This window comes from Rutidosis leptorrhynchoides, chromosome 8 (genome assembly GCF_046630445.1).
Source record: "Rutidosis leptorrhynchoides isolate AG116_Rl617_1_P2 chromosome 8, CSIRO_AGI_Rlap_v1, whole genome shotgun sequence".
Classification (NCBI taxonomy): domain Eukaryota; kingdom Viridiplantae; phylum Streptophyta; class Magnoliopsida; order Asterales; family Asteraceae; genus Rutidosis; species Rutidosis leptorrhynchoides.
In genome coordinates, this window is record NC_092340.1 from 50,899,060 (window position 1) to 50,907,928 (window position 8,869).

Consider the following 8,869-nt stretch of genomic DNA (forward strand, 5'->3'; position numbering starts at 1 on the left):
TCAAAAGGACAAATGTTTACATGAACATAGTTCAAAGTTTTTGAAATTCAATTTAACAGACTTTGCTTATCGTGTCAGAATCAAATAAAGATTAAGTTCTAAATTTGGTCGGAAATTCCCGGGTCATCACATTTTTTGTGTTAACCACAACTTCATTTTCTTTTTTCTCTTGGTACCCCTCGTTAACACTAGGAGATAAATATAATTCGATTAGTTTCCTCCGTTCTACTCTCATTCTCTCACCCATTGTCATATTCTTGTGGTCAACCATTTTCCCGCAACTGACAAAAACTAGAAAAGAATAAAAGCACCAACACTAAACAGTGATAAAATAATAAAATAATAAAAAAAATCTAAAAAAAATAAAAAAAAATAATCACAACTTAGTAAACAATTCTTATCTTGACACAACTGTCCCCGGCAGCGGCGCCAAAAACTTGATGTGCGAAACGTGATATATGAATTGTTGTATGAAAAATACCGGTTTTAAAGATTACACACACTAACGGGCAGTGTACCCGATCGTGTAGTGGTATAGATAATGGTAAAATCCGTGTATCATTCCAAGGACAGTTATATGTGCAAGTTAAGATTGTATAAACTAAATTGAGTTTTAACTAGATAAAATGAAATCAAACAAATACAAGATATTGGGTTACCGTTTAACGATGGACAAATCAATAAAGGAATAAGTTTAAAGGATAATATTTTTGGTATTTTAGATTTATAAAAATGAAAAGATAGTTTTTATATCAAATTAAACAAATATGCTCGTCTAGAATTTTTAACCTCGAATGTTGATTGTTGTTTTAGGATTAAGACTGGATTGATTGACTACGTACGAGAACTAATTAATTGGTTTACCAAGAGTAGTCTTGTGCAAACACTCAAACGGGATTACACGACGCAAGTGATGTTCTTGTCATCTAAGACCTCCTATTTGTAATCAATTAATTCAACTAGCCTAAAGACTTGAATGATGATCATGCCAATGATGTGTTGATCATGATCCACTCCTATGTCAACTAATGGTTTAGCTTAGTTCATTCCCTTGGTCCGGATAAATGCCCAATTTACCCAACCCAAGTAATCAATTTAATGTAGCAATAGAATCCTTATAAACGTCATTAGATAAGGCAAATTACTAACACCTATTAGTTATATGAAATTAAGTAATGAAAATATGTATAACAGATTCTAGGGAATTGATCGTTCTCCTAGACAACTACACATATCAATTAAGCTATCCGAAAGTATCTACAAGAGTTATTCTTACATTCCTATATAGATTAATCGTTTGAACGCAACTTACCCCTTTTGGTAAAAGACGGGCAAACAGTTGTCACTAGGTGCAAATCAATATACTAAATCAACAAGATAGTGTTTCTTAGTTGAACAAGTATACTGACTAATTGAATCAAAAAGATTAAACTTAACAAGAATGGTTCTTGTATTCAAACATCAAACTATCATGCATAAGAACAATCAATCAACATCTCGATTATTAATCTAGACAAGCATAAAAAGAACTAGCTAACAATCATATTTAAAGACAATAAAAAACTGGAAACAAAGATAGAATTCATTGAACTAACAAGAATCGACCTCTTGAAGCAATCTTGGATGATGATCCTGATGATTCTTGATTCCGGATTGAAATGATGGATTAGGTGATCTTGGATTACTCCAAGGATCACCTTGAATCGTAACCTCTGAAAATGACTGTGTAATGGTGTCTTTTGAATGAGGCTGGACAGGGTTTTAAAAAGGGAATAATCTGCACCGAAAGTGGAGTGCGCCAAGCGCACTATTTGGGGTGCGCTAAGCACACTGTTTACCAACCCCAAAAACACTTTACAGCTCGACTTTACGCGTTCAATCTGCTTTACAGGCTGGAGTGCGCTCAGGAGTGCTCCGAGCGCACTGTAGCAGCGCGCACTATTTCTACAACTCCCAGAATTTTCTGATCAAAATTTGGACGAGTGAGCTGAGCGCACACCCGTGGCGCACTCTACTATTCATCGACTTTTTGACTTGTTTTCGATCTCTGAGTAGTATCATCCAAAACCTTCCATATTTCTTCAATTACACAATGATTCTAACTATTTTGCAATAAAATGGAATACAAATGAAAATACTACGTTTACACACGAAATAAACAACGATAGAACTTGATATTGCGACTAAAGATATGTCTAATTTGAGCAATATCAATTGCGACATAAGCGCTCAATGTTTCAGATGATTTTGGTAACATTCATGATACATTTCATGCATCCAACTTACTGAAGATGCCTGTAAGGTTAAAAACATCATCTTTCCTTTTGTGAATATTTATTCAGATGACATATTCATGTTAACAGGGAACGAAATCAATTTGTTGATCTTAAGGTCAAGAGACTTAGTTAACGGCACATACCTATTCTTACGCCCAAGTACCTTTCAAGGTAAATAGCTCATTTCTGAGCCCACGAGTCTCTCGAAACCTTGATACGCACCCCTTTCTTCAAAAACGGTACCATTGTTGGTCACTCCTCAAAATTTCGGGACGAAATTTTCTTTAACAGGTGGGTAATGTAACGACCCGGCTTTTTCGACTTGTTTTTGTGTTTTGTGCTTTCACGAAACTGCGTATATGTGCGTACTGAGCTAGTTCATGCCCTGGGATCTTATTTAATGATTAATTACTTTCATTAATACCTTACAACGTGCTATTAAGTGTGTAATCACTTAACTTGATCCCCGAAAGCCTTTATGACCGTTGGTGTCACTTGACGTTTAGAACGAACTGCGTACTGTGTACAAGTTTAACTTTGGTCATAATCAGAGTATTATAACTACGAAATACTAATTGTTATTTTATAATAACAATTACTTGGGTTTTTGGATGCTTAATTACGCTTAGTAATTTAATAGAGCACACTAGTTGGTCTTGTTGGACTTTCTACCTTGTTGGACCTTAGCCGACCCTACACTAGCTAGTGGACTATTTAATTAGCCCAATTATAATAAGTTAGTGACCCATAATAATGAAAGATAAATGCCCATTTATTAGAGGGAACATACTAGCATTTTGTTAAGCATTATCCTTAATGTTGCATGGGGATCCTAACATAAGCACCAACTTTAGACAACTGTTAACCAAAAAGTAAAAAGGCGTCCCCCTTGTCCCCCACCTAAACCCACGGCCTACACACCCTCCCCATACCCTCACCTCATATAAATACCAAGCTTATCCCATTCATTTCACACTTGATTTTATTTACAAATTACACACACTTACTCTCTAATTCTCTCTCTACTCTTTCTCACTCTAAAAAGTGTAAGTTTTAAATTTTTCTTTCTATTCTTCTCCTCTTCTTATCCACAACATCATCATCATCATTTAATGGATCTAGCTTTTAGCTTTTGATCTTGTTATATTTTGTAGATTCAAACTTGGGTTTGAATCCTTCAAGAACATGAATGATTCAAGCTTTCTAGCTTTGAATCTTCATTTACTTGTTAGATCTAGCTTGTGATTTCTTTGTTTTGTTATAAAGATCAAAACTTGTGTTTATGATCTTCATGTATCTTAAAGATCCAAGCTTTATGCTTCAAGATCTTCAAGAACACTAAAGATTCAAGCTTTCTAGCTTAGGGTTTCATTATTATGTTAAAGATCTTAGCTTTTTAGCTTATGGTCTCATTACTTTCATTATTTTGTTAAATATCTTAGCTTTCTAGCTTATGGTCTCATTAATCTTGTAAAGATCCAAGCTTTCTAGCTTAGGGTTTTCTTAATACTTGAGATCTAAGTTATTATTGTAGATCTCACTTACTTGAAACCTTTTTGTGTTTGTTGTGATGATAAAGATCAAATCTTCATCATCATATATGATGGAGATGCATAAACTTGTGTAAAATAGACAAAGGTTGAAGCTTTATTGGATCTATGCAATAAAGAGGCAATCTTGATGTTCAAAACTTGTAGAATGATATATTTTACTCTTAGTTGTGTATTGATGGTTGAACCTTGGTCAAAGTGATTCTAAAACATCAAAGAGTTGTACACTTGAAGCTTACAAGCATCAAGGATAAGAACCGTGATGAGCATCAAGCACCAAGAATCTCACCGTAGCACTTGTTTGCTATTTTTCGGGGTCTGATCAGACTCCTGGGCTTCTAGAAAATTGGATTTCAGATAGTTCATTTCGAGTAGATGACTTTTCGTTTAGGCTTCGACTTAATCCGATATGCGGTTTAGGATTTATAGCCTTCCGAAAGTTACTACGCCTTTGTAACGTTGTGATGAAATTTCTCACCTACTCGCACTTAAACCGTCGCCACAGTCAAACGAAGACGAGTTAGGTTCTGAAAATTGGTCAGCGGTTAGAGGACTCACATACGGAGCCATGACCACTGACTACGCATCTTTTCGATTTATATAGAGGTCGTAACAACTGTCCGAAGTCAGCCTTTTGTTTTGATCTATATTCTTGTTAAACTTACCTTTGTGTTGATGAATGATGATGATAATTGTGACAACCCGGAAATTTTTGACCAAATTTAAACTTTATCTTTAAATCATTTAACGTTTCCGACACGATAAGCAAAGTCTGTAAAACCGAATCTCAAAAATTTTGAACTATTCAAGTACCCTTCGGTTGTTCTCAACGATTCGCGAACCATTATATGTAAATAGATACATATATATACTATAACTTGAAAACGTAACAAAGTTTTAATTGCATGATACCGTACATTAAACTTATTGGTTTATATATCTATTTGAATATATATGATTTCAAGTTATTTAGTAAACGATAGTAACATTCGATTATTGATTCGATTGATATTTAGATAAGTTAACTAAAACGTTTAAGATGAACCAGTAAAACACTATTTGCTACAGTATTTTCGAATTACTACAGTACCCGAAAAGCTACAGTGTTTTCGAAAATCACTATTTGCTACAGTAAAAAAACTTTGCTGCAGTAACTTTGCTACAGTAAAACACTATTTCAAAATGAAAATGTATATATGTATATGTATATACTACGAGACGATGATTTATAGAAGTAAATGACCAAAAGACTCGAAAGTTTAAGTTATACTTTGAGTGATGTAATTTATGGATAATTTAAGGCTATATTTTGACAAAGGTACGTGTCACGAAACGTAAAATGCAAGTTTTCTAAGCATATGAAAATGCGTTCGAGAAACCGGAACCGGGACATAAGTCGAGTGACAACGTACGACTTATCGGAACAAAAATTATAAGTTAACTAGGCACGAGAATATAATATAATATATAATTAATTAATATAAATTATATATATATATATATATTATATATTTATTTAATACGTCGACGAACTACAAAACAAAAGAATGTGGGCTGGCAAACAGAGCCATGCGATCGCATGGCTATATGCCTTGAGTCCCATGCGATCGCATGGGAAGGCTGGACAATTCAGATGCTATAAAACGCGAAGTCTGGTACCAGTTTCATTTGCTAATCTCTCTCGATCTCATCTCTCAATTATATATTATTATTATTATTATTATTATTATTATTATTATTATTATTATTATTATTATTATTATTATTATTATTATTATTAAGATTAATATTATTATTATTATTATTAATTATTATTATTAGTAGTATTATTATACATAAAATACTACGACGAAGTCATGAGCGTGTCACTTTCAAAATGGGTTTTCAAGCAGGATAGAGCTAAGGAAATTATGGGTTATAGCTATGGAGGTTATGGGTAATGTACGTGAGTATTATTGGCAAATCAAACATAGTGTTTATCATCTCTGTTGCGTCTACGTACTTTCCTGCAATATTGAATCACAATATTGATACGTGAGCATTCAGATCTTATCTTTTATATATTAATTGTGTATCCATGTCTAGTGCTCGAGTATATATATTTATGCATGCTTGTATGCTAATTTTTATCGTTAGACAGTTTATGATGAATCACGAATTAAATACATATATTACTGATAAAAGGTATATGATATGCATGTTTTTGGAAAGCTGATGAAAAATCAATAACTTTTCATTTAGAAATCGCGTAAATTCGATGAACGAATTAAAAGATATGATCAACTAAATTATGATTGACATTAATTGAAATTGCTTTTGAATCTGCAATTAATATTTAAACAACTTGTTTGTAAGACTGATAAATTGGATTTTTGAATATTACCAGCAGAGTAAATGAATCCTTATATAAAGCACGTCTCGTTTTGTTGAACAATTGTCAAAATTGACTGTTTTATCATGTTTTAAAGCCTTATAAAAACTATAGTCTAATTTTACAAGAATTGGGAAACTATGTGAAATGTTAAAATGTTTCGATTGCCATGATCATTCAACTATAGTATCAAGTCAGAATGACTTTTTGAAATGACTTTTGATAAACTTTTGTATGTTAATCTCGAGCATTAGGATTATGATACACTATGACCAGACCTAGCTTGATAAATATTTATTGACCAACATATGCTCTCTAGGTTGAGATCTACGGTTATTTGGTATTCCGAGTTTCGATCACATTTCGGTGAACAACTTTATGTGCTGCTAAGGTGAGTTTCATTTGCTCCCTTTTTAAATGTTTTATATATTTTGGGCTGAGAATACATGCACTTTATTTTAAACGCAATGGATACAAGTACATACTAAATTCTACACCGAGTTTGAACCAAAAATCCCTTAACTTTGGTAACTAGTAACTGCCGGTTATAAGAACTGGTGGGCGCTAGTAGTTGTATATGGATCCATAGGGCTTGATATCCCCGTCCGAGCTAAAGCACTAGCCTTTTAACGAACGTATGCTATTTGAGAAGCGTACACGTTGGTTTGCGTGTATTATTAAGATGATTATACAAAGGGTATAAATTATATATACGTTAAGTTTAGTTACCAGGGTGCTCAATTTCATAGAATATTTTGATAAACGTTTCGGATGAAACAACTGAAATCTTGTGATCCACCTTTATGTACAGATTATGCAAAACATTAAAACTATGAACTCACCAACCTTTGTGTTGACACTTGTTAGCATGTTTATTCTCAGGTTCCCTAGAAGTCTTCCGCTGTTTGCTTATATGTTAGACAAGCTATGTGCATGGAGTCTTACATGGCATATTTTTCAAGGAAACGTTGCATTCACCAAATCATCACCATGTATCTTATTTTGACTGCATTGTCAACGGAAGTACTGTTGTAAACTATTATTTATGGTGATTGTCTATATGTAGAAATCATCAGATGTCGAAAACCTTTGATTTAAATATTCATTTATGGTGTGTCTTTTCAAAATAATGCAATGTTTACAAAACGTATCATATAGAGGTCAAATACCTCGCAATGAAATCGATGAATGACGTGTTCGTCCATATGAATTTGGAGCGATCGTCACAATAATGATGATGTTGATGATGACACTTAAACTTAATTTATGCACTTCTAAACCTTTTGGGACAACATACTGACTTAGTGACCTTTGACTTAGGTTGACGACCTTTCGGACCGACTTACTACCTGCATACTTTTCGTATCGACTTTTACTACTTATTCACTGTGAGTTATAGCATCCCTTTACTACTTTTTACTATTTTTGGGACTGAGAATACATGCTCTTTTTACGTTTTACATACTAGACACGAGTACTTAAACTTTACATATGTGTGGGTGATATAACGGCACATAGATTCCCATTAGCTCGGTAACGTTTAATCATTGGTTTTCTAACCGTGAACGCGAATCTTAGATATGGATCCATAGGGTTTGACAACCCCACTCGGGCTAGTCGCGCTAGCATTCAACGGGTGTTTAATACTTCGAGGACAAACGCACTCGCCAAGTGCACTTTTAGGGGGTGATATACATACATTAAGTTTAGTTACCGGGTGCCCACGGTTAAGCATATACTTTATCATACTGTTTTGAAACACTATTTGAGGCACTGAAATCTCGTAGTCTACATTACGTTACTGATTACAAACAAACTATAGCTCACCAACATTCGTGTTGACTTTTAAGCATGTATTTCTCAGATGCTTAGACGTTGTTGCTTCTGCTGATAGACTGCTGTTAGACTGCTGTTAGACTTGCTGTCTTGGTGTTATAGACTTGCTGTTATGGACCTGCTGTGTTAGATTTCCACTACATTACTTAGAGATATCTCAATCATGAAACTTTTATTTTGCATTCGTAACTTATGTTAATTTCAAACAAAAGCTTTGTAACGACCTTTGGGTCAAATACTTATGTTAACGCTTCTATTCATAAGAAGCACGTTATCTTTTGTAAAACGCTATCTTTTTAGGAATGCAAAACTGGTTTTCAAACAGCATATAGTGTTTGACCTTGTAATGATCCTGTTGTTGATGAACCGTACACGATGTTTTTGTACGGGGCGTCACACTCAACTTACTTGTGAGTGGCGATGTTCGTTGACGCTCGCTAGTGTCTTCAAGTTATAGAAACATTATATTTATAGTTTTGAAACTTTCAATTATATTAATTTTAGCATCTTTTTATAATTAAAGGGTCACGTCTAAAAGTAGTATGACGTCTAAAAGTAGTATGACGTACCATTTGATATCGTGTTTGTAGTCGATTTTTGATTATCTTCATAAGCGTTTGATCGTCGAAGTGGTTGAATGGAAGTCTTTGTTAAATGACAGACGTTGTAAAATCTAATCGAAAGATTTCGGGATTGTATATAAAAAAGCGAACCATCCCGACCAAGTATATGTTGTGTGAGATCTTATATATGTGTATTTACATAATGAGTCAAGAGAGGAAAAAAGTGAGTTACCAATATGAAAATTGAAAAATGTGTGTAAAATTTTTATGTAA